Genomic DNA, 17,050 nt, shown 5'->3' with positions numbered 1-17,050 from the left:
GGTACAGAGGAGATGTCAGGGGTAAGTTTTTAACACAGAGAGTGGTGAGTGCGTGGAATGGGCTGCTGGCGGCCGTGGTGGAGGCGGAAACGACAGGGTCTTTGAAGAGACTCCTGGATGGATACATGGACCTTAGAAAAATAGAGGGCTATAGATAAGCCAAGGTAGTTCACAGGTCAGGACATGCTCGGCACGACTTTGTGGGCTGAAGGGCTATATTGTGCTGTAGGTTTTCTATACAGTATTTCTATTATATTTCTGAAATCCTCAGGGTCATTTTCTGCGGGCATTCTTAACAAATCTATAGAACAGTAACTGTGAACTGTAAATTTCAATAACAATAAACTGTAAACAAACTGTGCAAATGAAGAAAATAAATACCAGTAGATAATGAGTATGAAATAACAATATAACTGAGTCCGTACATGAGTGTATCTATCCCCTTTTGTACAAGATGGTTGAGGGGTAGTAACTGTTCCTGAACCAGGTGGTGTGAGTTCTGAGGTACCTGTACCTTCTACCTGATGGCAGCAGTGAGGAAAGATCATTGCCTGGGTGGTGAGGATCTTTGACGATGGACGCTGCTTTCCTACGGCAATGTTTCATGTAGATGTGCTCAGTGGCTATGAGTTTTACCCACGATATGCCAGGCCGAATCCACTACCACTCAGTAGGATTTCCCACTCAAAGGCATTGGTGTTCCTATACCAGGCCGTAATGCAGCAAGTCAGCACACTTTCCACCATACATTTATAGAAGTTTGGCAAAGTTTTCGATGTCCAGCTGAATCTCTGAGATTCCTGAGGAAGTAGAGGAGCAGTCGGGCCTTGTTCACAATAATATTTATACGATGGGTCCAGGACAGGTCCTCAGAGAGTGACACACAGAAATTCAAAGTTACTGACCCTTTCCATCTCTAATCGTCCTTTGATTACTGTCTCATGGACCTCTGGTTTTCCTCTCCTAAGGCCACAATAAGTCCCTTGGTCTTATTGACATTGAGTGAGAGGTTGCTGTTATTATAGCACTCAGCCAAGTTTTCGGTGTCCCTCCTGTACCCCTTTGATACAGCCCACAACAGTGGTGTCATCAGTAAACTTGTAAATGGTGTTGGAAGTATACTTGGCCACACAGTCATACTGTAGATGTAAAGTGAGTAGGGGCGGGGGGAGCTAAGCACACTTCCCATGATGCACGAAAGAAAGGGAATTCTGAAGTATGAGTGTGTGCCCTGATTGTGTGTCTGAATGGTCACGTGAGAGTCACTGTCCTGGACATCTAAGAGAACTCCGGTGGCGTGTGTGTTCACACATTACGGACAGACAGAATGAAGTGTGTTGAGCAGTGGGTGGAATGGAAGAAGGGGGTGCTTGCAGAAGTACAGATATAAGGAGAAAGGTTTGAAGCTTTCAGGTGCACTGTGATGTTCACCTGGAGTGAAATGCAAAAATAATTGGTTGTTTCTCACAGTAAGAGCAAAGAAGATGAAATAAAGTTAGAGAAAAAAGACTCAGAAAGAACAGGAAAATGTAATCGAGTCTACCTCAATGCGTAACAAGACACAACTGGTACCAATGTCTGAGTAGGAAGTAGTAGGAACCTGCTGTACCCCTGCCTCCCACAGGTACAGTTACAACAAAGCCCACCCCAGTCGTGTCTCCTGAGTACTCGACGAGGCAAGTGTAAAGCTCTCACTGGCACGATGGCAGAATGAGCAATATGGAGACTTTTATGCACTCTGAACTAAAATGGTGTGTTATATTGAAGTGTTTCCTTCACACTCCATAGTGACATATGATACACAGTATTGCACAAAAAGCAGATGCGCACGTTAATGAATTTGTAAAGTAGACAAGCAAGATATTTCAGAAGTACACAGATTTACTCCATCGTAATGAATGTTATTGTAAATGATGAGTAAATGAGCTCAGGTTAAAGAAAATGTAGACTGTTACTTGTTTGAGATGAAAAGAGGTAAGTAAAATTCTGAGTGGTTTACAATAATTCCAGGTGAAATCAAGTGATTCAAACTGTTAAGGGAATGGATAATATTTGTGTGAGGACTGGAAACTCTCTGGACTGCTTTACCGTTATATCAGTAATATTGACCTTTCTATAAAAATATTGTGACAGCTGCCCTATACAATTTGAATGTTATTTTAACATGCATTCTGATTTTAGTTTAATAAAAATGACAGTGATCACATTGTTGCTGATCATTACTAGAACCATAGAACCATAGAACCATAGAACTACAGCACAGAAACAGGCCCTTTGGCCCTTCTTGGCTGTGCCGAACCATTTTCTGCCTAGTCCCACTGACCTGCACACGGACCATATCCCTCCATACACTTCCCATCCATGTATCTGTCCAATTTATTCTTAAATGTTAAAAAAGAACCTGCATTTACCACCTCGTCTGGCAGCTCATTCCATACTCCCACCACTCTCTGTGTGAAAAAGCCCCCCCTAATGTTCCCTTTAAACTTTTCCCCCCTCACCCTTAACCCATGTCCTCTGGTTTTTTTCTCCCCTTGCCTCAGTGGAAAAAGCCTACTTGCATTCACTCTATCTATACCCATCATAATTTTATATACCTCTATCAAATCTCCCCTCATTCTTCTACGCTCCAGGAAATGAAGTCCTAACCTATTTAACCTTTCTCTCTAACTGAGTTTCTCAAGTCCCGGCAACATCCGTGTAAACCTTCTCTGCACTCATTCAACCTTATTTATATCCTTACTGTAATTTGTTGACCAAAACTGAACACAATACTCCAGATTCGGCCTCACCAATGCCTTATACAACCTCATCATAACATTCCAGCTCTTATACTCAATACTTCGATTAATAAAGGCCAATGTACCAAAAGCTCTCTTTATGACCCTATCTACCTGTGAAGACACTTTTAGGGAATTTTGTATCTGTATTCCCATATCCCTCTGTTCCACTGCACTCCTCAGTGCCTTACCATTAACCCTGTATGTTCTACCTTGGTTTGTCCTTCCAATGTGCAATACCTCACACTTGTGTGTATTAAGCTCCATCTGCCATTTTTCAGTCCATTTTACCAGCTGGTACAAGTCCCTCTGCAGGCTCTGAAAACCTTCCTCACTGTCTACTACACCTCCAATCTTTGTATCATCAGCAAACTTGCTGATCCAATTTACCACATTATCATCCATATCATTGATATAGATGACAAATAACAATGGACCCAGCACTGATCATTGTGGCACACCACTAGTCACAGGCCTCCACTCAGAGAAGCAATTCTCTACCACCACTCTCTGGCTTCTTCCATCGAGCCAATGTCTAATCCAATTTACCACCTCTCCATGTATACCTAGCGACTGAATTTTCCTAACTAACCTCCCATGCGGGACCTTGTCAAAGGCCTTATTAAAGTCCATGTAGACAATATCCACTGCCTTCCCTTCATCCACTTTCCTGGTAACCTCCTCGAAAAACTCCAACAGATTGGTCAAACGTGACCTACCATGCACAAAGCCATGTTAACTCTCCCTAATAAGCCCCTGTCTATCCAAATGCTTGTAGATTCTGTCTCTTATTACTCACTCCAATAACTTACCTACTACTGACGTTAAACTCACCGGCCTATAATTTGCCGGATTACTTTTTGATCCTTTTTTAAACAACGGAACAACATGAGCCACTCTCCAATCCTCTGGCACTTCACCGGTAGACAGCGAAATTTTTAATATTTCTGCCAGGGCCCCCGCAATTTCAACACTAGTCTCCTTCAAAGTCCGAGGGAACACTCTGTCAGGTCCCGGGGATTTATCCACTTTAATTTTCCTCAAGACAGCAAGCACCTCCTTCTTTTCAATCTGTACAGTTTCCATGGTCTCACTACCTGATTCCCCCAATTCCATAGATTTCATGCCAGCTTCCTTAGTAAATACAGACACAAAAAACCTATTTAAGATCCCCCCCATTGCCTTTGGTTCCGCACAAAGCCGACCACTCTGATCTTCAAGAGGACCAATTTTATCCCTTACAATCCTTTTGCTCTTAATATACTTGTAAAAGCTCTTTGGATTATCCTTCACTTTGACTGCCAAGGCAACCTCATGTCTTCTTTTAGCCCTCCTGATTTCTTTCTTAAGTATTTTCTTGCACTTCTTATACTCCTCAAGCACCTGATTTACCCCCTGTTTCCTATACATTTCATACAGCTCCCTCTTCTTCTTTATCAGAGTTGCAATATCCCTTGAGAACCAAGGTTCCTTATTCCTATTCAATTTGCCTTTAATCCTGACAGGAACATACAAACTCTGCACTCTCAAAATTTCTCCTTTGAAGGCTTCCCACCTACCAATCTCATCTTTGCCAGAGAACAACCTGTCCCAATCCACGCTTTTTAGATCCTTTCTCATTTCTTCAAATTTGGCCTTCTTCCAGTTCAGAACCTCAACCCTAGGACCAGATCTATCCTTGTCCATGATCAAATTGAAACTAATGGTGTTATGATAACTGGAACCAAAGTGCTTCCCTACACAGACTTCCGTCACTTGCCCTAATTCGTTTCCTAACAAGAGATCCAATATTGCATCCCCTCTAGTTGGTCCCTCTATATATTGATTTAGAAAACTCTCCTGAACATATTTTACAAACTCTAAACCATCTAGACCCCTAACAGTATGGGAGTCCCAATCAATGTATGGAAAATTAAAATTCCCTACCACCACAACTTTATGTTTCCCGCAGTTGCCTGCTATCTCTCTGCAGATTTGCTCTTCCAAGTCTTGTTGACTATTGGGTGGTCTGTAAGACAATCCCACTAATGTGGCCATACCTTTCCTGTTTCTCAGCTCCACCCATAAGGACTCAGTAGACAAGCCCTCTAATCTGTCCTGCCTGAGCACTGCTGTAATATTTTCCCTAACAAGCAATGCTACTCCCCCACCTTTCATTCCTCTGCCTCGATCACATCTGAAACATCGGAACCCTGGAATATTAAGCTTCCAGTCCTGCCCCTCCTGTAGCCAAGTTTCACTAATTGCTACAACATCATATTTCCACGTGTCAATCCACACCCTCAACTCATCCGCTTTCCCCGCAATACTCCTAGCATTGATTAGCTAGATTAACTTCTGTTTACAAATTCACTCTAAATTTAGTTTCAACATTACCCGCTTTACATGCATTTGACTTGTAACCCACTTGTGGATGCTATTATTTTTGTATTGAAGAGCATATAGCATTGTTTAGAAAAAGAAACTATTCTAAATGTATGGATTTTGCTGTTCTTTGATTCACTTTAACAAACATGGGGATGTTGGTGGTGGACACGGTGGGGGTGAAAGATGGAGACGGCAGTGAGAGGTGCACTTTGTTTATGGACAGTCTGGTCACCGAGCTCAAAGATGCCGACAGTACCAAGGCAACTTTGATAACAGTCAGTTTCAGCCTCCACCGCCAGCACTACCACAGACTATGAAGTTTATTTCAAATTATTCTTTCCCAAACTGTACTGTAGAATCTGTACAATTGTAATTCTGCCCGTTGTAAAATAGCCCCTGATGTAAACCCCCATGTCAATTTTTGGAATTGACGGCTTCTTCTCCGGATCCGATACTGGGAGAAATGTTAGCGGGTGTGTGGTTTGTGCACCTCATGTCACTGATGAGGCAGCACAGCTCCTGTTCCATTCAAACAACATGACCCTTAGTTATGAATGCACGTTGGGACTAAACAGTCGAGTTGTTGGGTGTGCTGTAGGGGGCCCATACATTTGGAAAGTGGGTTAACAGTGCAGTCTCTACCCCGCAACTGTACTGCGTTTGATTCTGTTTGCCACTTTGATAAGAAGATTAGAGCTGTGAAGGGAGCACTGGACTGCACTGCCCAGAGAAATCACACTTGCCAATGGAACTGGAAATCATTCGGGGGGTTTAGTCCATTGGGGGCCACAGATACATGCAAGCAGACATGCAGTTTAAACTGGCATCATGGTAAACAGACACAGAGTGAACTGGGGGGACTCTTCCTGTGCTGTACTGTTCACTGTTTATTGGTGAATGATCACAGCACCAGTGGGCAAAGGATCAAATGGAGATAGTGACGAAACACTTATTTCTACTCTGACTGTGGTTCGCATCTGGGACACATAGACTGCCGAGCTGATGGGAATAACCATTCAGTGTGTTAAAAGAGGAACTGGACAGGTCCTTCGGGGAAATAGCATGCCGAGCTGTGGGAAGAGACTGGGAAATGGACAGTAGGAATGTAGTACCAAAAGCTTGTATATAATACATTGGTTTACTAGTCTACCCCATTCCACAGTGATCTTTTGTCCACTAATGGTCTGAAAAACTCAGTGTAGTCTCCAGGAGACTTCTAATCTACCCAAGTGTATATGGTCAGTTCGTGTAATAAGGACACACTTCTGTAAAGGTCTGCCACTACCTTCCAAGCACACTGAGCTGCCGGAGCACAACACAGGTCAGTAAAGACACAGACCAGCACAAGACTCTGATACAAGTACAAAGTTTTATCAAAACGTTCCACCGATGACAAAAGCACAGCACTCTACCTTTGACCTATAGACATCATCAGCATCTTACGGTAAGGGCAAAAGCATTTAAAACACGAGGCACCGCACTGTAAGAAGATACATCTTTACAACAGCCCGCACCGCTCTGTAAGGGCACAGACCTCTACAACTGTTGGCAGGAAGTTATTAAGACACAGGCCTTGATAATCGTTGATACAAAGACTTTCACAGTGACTGACCAGTACTGAAGTGACAGAGATTGTTATTATACGTAGACACTTAACTGGCTTTGCGCTGTGTAATCAGAGAACTGTAGCATTCCTGGAAATATCTTACATTTAACAATAATAAACCCCACTTTGTTCTCCACTCTATGACAGGGACACAGACCCCAGCAACCACAATACAACTCTGTGGGGACACAGTTTTCCAGTAGCATCCATTTGCTGTACAGATAAAGACAGACATGACACAGTGAAGACACGATCAAACACAGACCAAACTCCGCACACTGTACACCAGCCACTTGCAACACTGAAAACACACAGAACAAAGTAATTTGCAATATATAGACCTTCGGTACGGGGACGTAGACCTATAAAATTCTTAGCGCTGTGTGAGTGCACACAGACCTGAACCCACCTTACATTGTACTCCACCGTTGAAGACTAGTACAACCCCAGCGCTTCAAGCACTGAAACTTGTACAACCCTGATAGTGGAGAGCAATACGTGGCCACGGTCAATCACCTCCCTCCAACTGGGATTCTTTCAGGATGGAAGAGAGATTTCACGAAGAGGAAACTAGAGATATTGTGTGCTTCACTTTGCAGAGGTTTTTTAAGTTTCAGCAGGAGAAAAAGGAACAGAAAGGTAGGAATGTTATAGAATGTTGTAAAAGCAACAGATAGTGTGTGACTGTAGTTTCCACAATGTTGACTGGGTTCGTACTGTAGAGGCTTAGAGGAACAGAATTTGTTCGCACCCCGGAACGACTTACCAACATTCACAGCCAATTCTACGCAAGTTTGTGCAAATGTCTTTTCGAACGTTGACAAACTTGTGTAGATGTACAGAGATTATCCTGACTGGTTGCATCATGATCTGTACGGAAACACCAATGCCACTGAGTGAAGTGGACCGTAAAAAGTTGCGGATGCAGCCAGTCCAGCATAGGTAAAGCCCTCCCCACTATGAGCACAGCTGTACGGAGCATTGCCGAAGGAAAGCAGCATCATCATCAAGGACCCCATCATCCAGGCGATATTCGTTTCTCGATGCTGCCATCAAGAAATTATGCGAGCCCTCACGTCCGATAGTACCAGGTTCAGGAATAGCCATTACGCTTCAACGATCAGGCTTTTAAAACAGGGGATAGTTTTACTCACCCTAAGGATGAGCTCACAATATAACTCTGAAAATCGTCTTCTCCAGATAACCATGAAATACAGAATCAAACAGCAACAATATCGTTGAATGAAAAGTCATCACCTCTCGCACGCAAGGAAAAAGAATTGGAACTCGCAAACCCCAAAATCCCAACGCCACCCTCGCACAACTGTAAGTGATCTCCCACCCGTACACAACATCTGAAATATCAAACCTCTAATCCCCAAGTTCCTCCTACACAGAAAACAGCGTCAATATACATCAAACACCTAACACCTCCCCCGCACATAAAAATCTAACAGATCTAACACGGCTAACACAGGAAAAAAAAACGCCAACAAGAATATTAGCCTTCAACACCACCCCCACTCAGAAAGTAGCAAATAGCCAAGAACGTAAACACAGAGAAAAAAAACCTTAAGGAGACCAATATAAATTACCGTCCGCACTAACTATCTTGCATATCTTCGAACTTCGAAAATCAGCGAGGAAGTCACGGAGTCCTGCCGTGGGGCCTTCATAGACGAAGACTGGGCTCTTTCTCTTTGCTGGAGGCGGCCTCCCGACCTCCTGGCCGACGCACCCTCCCATGGGGAGTGACCAAAATTGTCACATACAAAACGGGCACCTCACTTGACAGAATAAAGAAACAGGTTCCACCGAGACTCGAACTCGGATCGCTGGATTCAGAGTCCAGAGTGCTCACCATTACACCATGGAACCACAGGTATTTACTGTGAACGATCGTAAGAAACTGAATCGCAAGCTAGCGTGTAGTGACACGTGTGAACTTTGACAATAAATTTATTTTAAACATTGCACTTCCTAGAGCAGGTTTCGTGAGGAGAGATTGAGTATGACAAGAGCTTTTCTCTTTGTAGGGAAGCAGGATCGGTAACAAAAAAAAACATAAAAAAAAAACAACTGGAAGAGACCAATATAAACTACCGTCCACACCACCAATCACATATGCCTCATAATTTCGAAAACAGCCTCTGTCAGCGTCAAGCAGAGCGACAGCTCAAACTCAGTCCTTCCGTGGGGCCTCCCTCCACCGAGACCCGACCTGCCGACCTTCGGGCAAAGCGGCCCTTCGACCTTCCCCCCCCCCGACGCGGAGTGATCAAAATGTTCACGAACATTCCAGTATGTTCACAAATGGACACGTCACTTGGCAGAACCAGGAAATAAGTTCCACCGAGACTCGAACTCGGATCGCTGGATTCAAAGTCCAGAGTGCTCACCATTACACCATGGAACCACAGGTATTCGCTATGAACGACCACAAGAAGATGCATCTTAGGGTAGTATGTGGGAACACGTGTAAATTTTGACAGTAAATTTAAGTTGAACTTCATAAATGATGTGTTGTGAGGACATGTTGAGGATGGGAATAGTTTTCTCTTTGGAGAGAAGCAGGATGAGAGGTGACTTAAAAGAGGTATATAAGATGCTGGAAGGCAAATATCGAGTAGACAGAGTATTTGTCTGGGAGCGGAAGTGGCAAAACCGAGTTTAGATAATTTCAAGGTGATAGAGGAATTTAAAAAAATGGAAAATGCTTTAGATAATTTGTTATACACAGAAAATGAATGGCATTCGCATCTAGGGGTAGTGTCAGAAGCAGATATATTCGAGACATTTCAGAGACCTTGCACTGGGGCATGAGCCTTGCAACTGATGATTTTCTGTGGGAAACTATTTTGACAGCCGTCATTGCCAAATAAGGACACAACCTTGGGGTATTTATTAATCTGAGGGCAATCTGATGAGAACTCTGTTTGTCAGGAAACGGGGAGAGTGGAGACTGTGAGCTGCTGAGATTGGGTAAACTCACATCTGACCTGTGGGATTCATTTAAAGTTGAGCAGTTCAGTAATGTTGAAAATTCAGCCAAAAAGGAAAATGAATCTTGAGGAAAGTTTAGGAAGTGGATATTGGACAATGCCCTCGATAAATATACAGCAATATGCAAATTAAACAGAGAATCTGTAGTGCCGAATGATGCTGGTGAGTGGGAATGATTTAGCAAAGCAAGACTGGGGAAATACCAATGCAATTTGCACACACATTAAAAACAAGAGGGACATCACAGAGCAGGTCGGAAAGTAGAACAACTCAGGGGCAGAGGAGAGAACGTATGCCTGGAGCCTGAGGAAGTGGGGAAAGCACGAAATGAATATTTCACGTCAGTATTCCTCAAACAAAAAGCGATGCAGTAAAGAATTTTCAGAAAGGATACTCTGCTATTCCAGTGCACGTTGACAACAAGCTGCGGGAGCGTTGGGACTCTCACCAGGACTGGATGGGATACATCCCCGGCTATTGAGTGAATGAGGCAAGATAGCAGATATCTGGAAACTTCACAGAGATCTTTGTAGTCTCTTTTTAATTGCACATTTTTTTATTTCAAAAGTACTTTATCCAAAAATAAAATTATGCACAATAAACCATTCAATAACTCTCAATCCTTCAGAGGTGTTTCCATTCCAGGCTCCATATTTGCACTTTTAGCCACCCAAGTGGCTGTCTGTTGTTTACTCTTTCCACACCATATTTGAGGGGCATACTCCCCGCTCCCGACCCCTCCCACTCCCGCGGGAGAAGAACCCTAAACAGTGCTCCTTCCCCACCGGGCCCTTGCGGTGGCTGCACCGAGTTTCAGTGCGTCCCTCAGCACGTACTTCTGCAGCCGAGAATGTGCCAGTCGGCAGCATTCTCCCAAGGACATCTCTACGTTCTTGTAGACCATCAAGTTTCGGGCCGAGCAAAGAGCGTCTTTCATTGAGTTGATAATCTGCCAGCAGCACCGGATGTTGGTCTCCGTGTGCGTCCCCGGGAACAGCCCGTAGATCAGAGAGTCCTCTGTTACACAGCTGCTGGGGATGAAGGAGGGATGAAGGAGGGATTTGACTGAGAGAGCCCCTCTCACCGCCAGCCAGGCGAGGTCCTGGTGCCTGTTGGTGAGATCTGGCGATGGGCCTCCAATTCCTAATGTTCTCCCTTTCCCCTTCTGATTGTAGATGAGGGTGATGATGCCCTTCCTCATGGACTCTGACTTGCAGCCGGCCAGAAGCATGGCGTTGTACACTTCCAGCAGGTCTGGGCCCATCCAGTTCCACAGAACCGAGTACAACTCAGCCGGTAAGCCGTCGCTTCAGGAGTTTTACTCGACTCAAAGGAACGGACGGAGCCTGTCAGCTTGTCCAGGGTCAGTGACTGGTCCAGACTCTCTCGCATGCCGTCGTCTAAGACCTCTGATAGCGGTCAGGAAGCTGCGAGAGGCTGTTGAGTCTGTGAACTTTTCGCCGTGCAGACCGGCAGAGAAGGTCCTGCAGATCCTCAATATGTCGGTCTGCGAGGGCGGAACTGAGCCGTCCTCTTCCATAAGGTTGTGGATCACAGAGCTCCCCCTGTGCACCTTCTGGAAGAAGAAGAGTGAGCACGTCTCGTCCTGCTCCACGGTTTGGACCCTTGATCGGAAGATGATCTTGGAGGATTCGGCGGCGAGGTGCTGGGCTTGCCGGCCCTTCACCTCTCGCAGTTCCTCCCTGATATCCACCCCGTTCGACTGGAGAAGGAAAAGTTGCTGCAACTCTCTCTGGAATTTACACAGTTCCTACTGCTCCTGCCTTGCTTTCTGGATACCCCTGCCCATGAAGAACCTGTTGATGTTCTCCTTGATGGCTTCCCACCAGAGAACCGGGGAATCAAAGAAGGCTTTCAAGGTTCTCCAACCTCTATCCTCCCTCTCTAGTTCCTCGATGTTCTCTGGGATCAGCAGCTTTACGTTCAGCTTCCACGCAGAGTGAGGAATGATCCGACAGAAAGCAGCTCGGGGACTGATCGAGTCACATGGAACTATGGGAGACACCTCAGTACTCCAAACATTTGCAACGTTATTGAGCGATGGTGGTATAGTGGTGAGCATAGCTGCCTTCCAAGTAGTTGTCCCGGATTCGATTCCCGGCCATCGCAGGTTGTACAATTTAGAGTACTTAACAAATAAACCTCTGACATAGACACGATCTACGTAGAACTGCAAGGGCCAATTAATCACGGTGTGAGTGTAAAATTGATTCATTAATTATCATTCACTGTCTCGTGCATTAGGAATGGAATTAACATCCCTCAAGAGTTTCCCGTTAAATCCTTTTCAGAATCTATTGCATATTCTACAAGAAAGGACACTTCACAGGAAGGATCGGCAGAATTTGTAAAGCGTTGCCGGCCGGGTTGTTGCCTGATTAAAGTGTTTGAGCTGGTTTGCCTTCTTTGCAGTGTTAGAGCCTCAGAGGAAATTGACCGAATTATGAAGTATAAAGCTATGAGAGACATAGATTGGGCAGATAGTCAGAATTGGTTTCCTAGGGTAGGAATTTGAAATTCTAGCGGGGACGAAATTTAATGTTGAAGTGGGCGAGCGTTTAAAGAACTAAGAACATAAGAAATAGGAGTCGGCCATTCGGCCATCGGGCCTGCCCCGCCATTCAATAAGATCATAGCTGTTCTGTCCTTAAACTCAGCTCCATCTACCCTCCTTTCCCCATAAACCTTAATTCCATAACTATGTAAAAACCTATCTAACTACATCTGAAATATATTTAGTGAAGAAGCTTCAACTGTTTCCCTGGGCAGAGAATTCCACAGATTCGCCACTCTCTGGGAAAAAACAGTTTCTCCTCATCTCCGTCCTAAATCTTCTCCCCTGAATCTTGAGGCATTATCCCCTAGCTGTAGTCTCACCTAGCAATGGAAACAACTTTCCTACTTTTATCTTATCTATCCCTTTCAAAAGTTTGTATGTTTCTATAAGATTCCCTAATATTCTTCTGAATTCCAGTGAGTATAGTCCCAGGCGACTCAATCTCTCCTCATAGGTTAACCGCTTTATCGCTCGAATCCTGGTGAACCTCCTCTGCACTGCCTCCAAAGCCAGTATAACCTTCCCCAAATATGAAGACCAGAACTGCATACAACACTCCAGGTGCGGCCTTACCAGTATCCTGTATAGTTGCAGCATGACCTTCCTGGTCGTGAATTCAATCCCTCTATCAATGAAGGCCAACATTCCGTTTGCCTTCTTAATAACCTGTTGTACCTGCAAGCCAACTTTTTGCGATTCATGCACAAGCACTGACAAGTCCCTCTGCACAACAGCATGCTGCAATCTTTCACTATTTAAATAATAATCTGCTCTTCTATTATTCCTTCCAAAGTGGACAATCTCGCATTTACTAACGTTGTATTCCGTCTACCAGACCTTGGCCCACTCATTTAACATATCTATATCCCTCTGCAGGCTCTCCACATCCTCTGTACAATTTGCTTCTCCACTCAATTTAGTGTCATCAGTAAATTTTGCTACGCTTCACACAGTCCCCTCTTCCAAATCATAAATATAAATGCTAAACAGCTGCGGGCCCAGCACCAACCCCTGCGGCACCCCACTCACCACTGACTGTCAACCAGAGATGCATCCACTCAGACCAACTCTCTGCCTTCTTTTGGTTAACCAATCCACTATCCATTCCAATACACTTCCTCCGACTCCAGGCATCTGTATCTTATTTATAATTGTCTTGTACAGCAGCTTATCGAACGCCTTCTGGAAATCCAAGTATACGACATCCACCTGTTCCCCTCTATCCGCTGCACTCATTATTTCCTCAAAGAACTCCAGTAAGTTTGTCAAACAGGTCTTGTTCTTTCTGAATCCATGCTGCGTCTGTCTAATGGAACCACTCCTTTCTGAATGTTTTGCTATTTCTTCCTTAATGAAAGCATCAAGCAATTTCCCGACTACAGATGTTAAGCTAACTGGCCTAACTGGCCCGTCCTTTGCCTACGTCCTTTTTCAAAAAGTGGCGTGACATTTGCTGTCTTCCAATCCGCTAGCGACCTGCCCAGAGCGTGGGAAATGTTGGTAAATGATTGGCAACACGTCTGATGTAACTTCCGCCGATGTCATGCCCTCAGCACCCTGGGATGCCTCCCATCAGGACCAGGACTTACCTATCCTCAGGCGCTCTAATTTGCTCATCACTATCTCTTTAGTGACAGTGATTTTATCAAGGTCCTCACCTCCCATTTCGTCCATAACATCATTCTTTGGCATATTAGTCCTGTCCTCCACCGTGAAGACCGACACAAAATAGTCGTTCAATACCTCAGCCATTTCCTTATCACCCAATATCAATTTCCCCTTCTCGTCTTCCAAGGGACCTACGTTGACTTTAGCCACCCTACTTTTGTTGGCTGTTGTTTATATTTTGTGCTAATTTACTTTCATACTGTATCCTCCCTTTCCTTATTTCTTGTTTAGTTGTTCTTTGTTGCTTTTTAAAGTTTTCCCAATCTTCCAGTCTCCCACTACTCTTTGCGACTTTGTACACATGAGCTTTTAATTTGATACTATATTTTATTCCCCACACTTATCTCCATCATGGATGCATTCCATGAAGTCCTCCTCAAGATTTCCTTGACCAACCTGATTCACCCAATCTATGTGGAGGTTAAAGTACCCCATAACAACTGCTGATCCATTCTTACAAACCTCTGTTGTTTCTTGGTTAATCGCCTCTGCCTCTGCAATATTTTTGTTAGGTGGCCTATAGACAACTCCCACCAGTGCACCAGTGATTTGTTTCACTTTACTATTATTAATCTCTACCCAGATTGACTCCACATTCTGCTCCGTAGATCTTATATCGTCTCTCACAATCGCCCTGATCTCATCCTTATTCAACAGTGCCACCGGACCTTCTTTGCCTTCCTGCCTATCATCCCGTATTACGTGATACCCTTGTATACTTAATCCCCAGTCATCCCCACCCTGCAACCAGGTTTCTTTAATGGCCACTAAATCACATGCCTTGGTACTGTTCTGTACCACAAATTCACTAACATTGTTTCTAATAACTATGCCAGTTAAAGAAGATGTGCGCGTCACGTTTTTAGAAGAGTGGGCGGGTGCTTGGAACGGGCTGCCAGGTTCAGAGACGGAGGATATACGTTGTGTTTAGATAGGCTCATGAATATGTAAGAGTGGAGCGATATGGACAGAGGCCCAAAGAGAAAATCTACAGATGATGGAAATCCAAGCAACACAGAAAATGTTGGAAGAACGCAGCAGGCCAGCCAGCATCTGTGGGAAAAATATACAGTCGACATTTCTGACCCAGTCCCTTCATCCAGAATGGAGAAAAAAAAACGACGAAGAATCAGGGTTAGACGGTGAGGGGAGGGGAAGAAGAAACACGAGGTGATAGGTGAAACGGGCGGGGGGAGGGGTGGCTGGTAAATTAAGGACCTGAAACTTTGATTGATGAAAGAGATACTGGGCTGGAGAACAGGGAAGGAGAGGAGACCATGAAAGAAAGAAAAGGGGGCGGTACACCAGAGGGAGGTGATGGGTGGGTAACAGATAATGTCAGGGAGGGAAAAGAGAATCGGGCTTCGTGAAGGATGGGACATTACCAGAAGTTTGAGAAATCGATGTTCATACCATCAGGTTGGAAGCTACCCAGCCGAAGATAATGCGTTGTTGCTCCTCCAAACTGAGTGTGGCTTCATCACGACAATACAGGAGGACATGCGCTGCCATGTCGGAATTGGAATGGGAAACGGAATTTAAATGCATGGGCACTGGGAGCTCTCGCTTGTTTTGGTGGAGGGAGTGTAGGTGCTCAGTGAAGTGGTCTCCAATCTGTATCGGGTCTCACCGATATACAGGAGGCTGCACCGGGAGGACTGGATGCAGTAGATGACACTAAAAGATTCACAGCTGAAGGGTCGCCTTACCTGGAAGGATTGCTTGGGGCCCTGAATGGTACTGAGGGCGGATGTGTTGGGGCAGGTGTAACACTTGTTTCACTTGCAAGGGTAAGTGCCAGGAGAGAGATCAGAGGGAGGGACGAACGTACATGGGATCCCTGCAGAGAGTAGAACGTCGGGGGGGCGGGGAAACATGTGTTTGGTGGTGGGATCCCGCCGGAGATGGCGGAACTTACAGAGAATTGTGTGCTGGAGGCGGAGGGTGGGGAGAGGTAGGTGAGGACAAGACAAACCCTCTGTCCGGAGGAGGGAGCGAGGATGGGGTGGGTGTAGACGTGAGCAAAATGGAAGAGATTCTGTTGAGAGCAGCTTTCATGGTGGAGGAAGGAAAGCCCCTTTCTTTGAAAAAACACGTTATCCCCTTTGTTCTTGAATGAAACGACTTAACCTGAGGGCAGATGCGGCGGAGGCGGAGGAATTGAGAGAAGGGGCTAGCATTTTTACATGTAACGGGGTGCGAAGCGGTATAGTCCAGGTAGCTGAGAGAGTCTGTGTGGTTATAATAGACATCAGTAGACAAGCTGTCTTCAGAGATAGAGACAGAGAGATGGAGCAAACGGAGGGAGCTGTCGGATATGGGACAGGTAAACTTTTGGGCAGGGTGAAAGTTGCAGGCAAAGCTGATGAAGTGGACGAGTTCCACATGGGTGCAGAAAGATGTAAATATGCAGTCATTTATATAGTGTAAGGAAAGTTAGGGAGCGACACCAGTGTAGGCTTGGAACATAGACTGTTCCACGTAGCCGACACACAGGCAGGCACAGCTGGGACCCATGCCAGTGTCCATGGCTCACCTTGTGTTTAAAGGAAGTGGGAGGACAAGTTCCGCCAGACGGAGGTGAATGGTGGAGGAGGGGAGCTGGTTGGGTCTGGTATCCCGATGGAAGCGGAGAGCTTTGAGACCTTCCTGGTGGTGGGGCCGGGGGCGGGGGGGGGGGGGCGGTGAGTTGCTGGACGTGTATTGGGATTGGACATCCATAGTAAAAATAAAATGAACGGGGATATATGTGGGATGAAACCAATTCAACTACAACTGAATGATCGAGGACCCAAAATTAAATCAAAACCACGACATTAGACCCGATAAGTACGTTAGTTCCAAGGATGTTGCTGGAGCAAACACACACTTATGGTCAAAGAGAAGTGGATATTATACACTCCTGACAGAAAGCTATCATACCCCCGTATTCTCTCATTTGCCTTCTTCTATCCGGCTGAAGGTACAAGACAGCACGTACTACAGGCTCGTGGATAGCTTCAACTCCCCTGTTATGTCTGTTGAGTGGTGCCCAAGTACAATAAGATG

General features: G+C 45.1%; 3 non-coding genes across 3 annotated transcripts; 1 reads left to right on the top strand and 2 right to left on the bottom strand.

Annotated features, from left to right (window-relative positions):
• Positions 1 to 8,559: 8,559 nt before the first annotated feature.
• trnaq-cug (transfer RNA glutamine (anticodon CUG)) lies at positions 8,560 to 8,631 on the bottom strand. Its single transcript has one exon. It is a non-coding gene; the product is annotated as a tRNA-Gln (tRNA).
• A 466-nt stretch (positions 8,632 to 9,097) lies between these two features.
• trnaq-uug (transfer RNA glutamine (anticodon UUG)) lies at positions 9,098 to 9,169 on the bottom strand. The gene has a single exon. It is a non-coding gene; the product is annotated as a tRNA-Gln (tRNA).
• A 2,645-nt stretch (positions 9,170 to 11,814) lies between these two features.
• Positions 11,815 to 11,886, top strand: trnag-ucc (transfer RNA glycine (anticodon UCC)). Its single transcript has one exon. It is a non-coding gene; the product is annotated as a tRNA-Gly (tRNA).
• Positions 11,887 to 17,050: the final 5,164 nt, after the last annotated feature.

The sequence above is a fragment of the Mobula birostris genome, chromosome 28 (genome assembly GCF_030028105.1).
Source record: "Mobula birostris isolate sMobBir1 chromosome 28, sMobBir1.hap1, whole genome shotgun sequence".
NCBI lineage: Eukaryota > Metazoa > Chordata > Chondrichthyes > Myliobatiformes > Myliobatidae > Mobula > Mobula birostris.
Note: the sequence above shows the minus strand (reverse complement) of the source record. Positions and strands in the feature narration are given on the sequence as shown.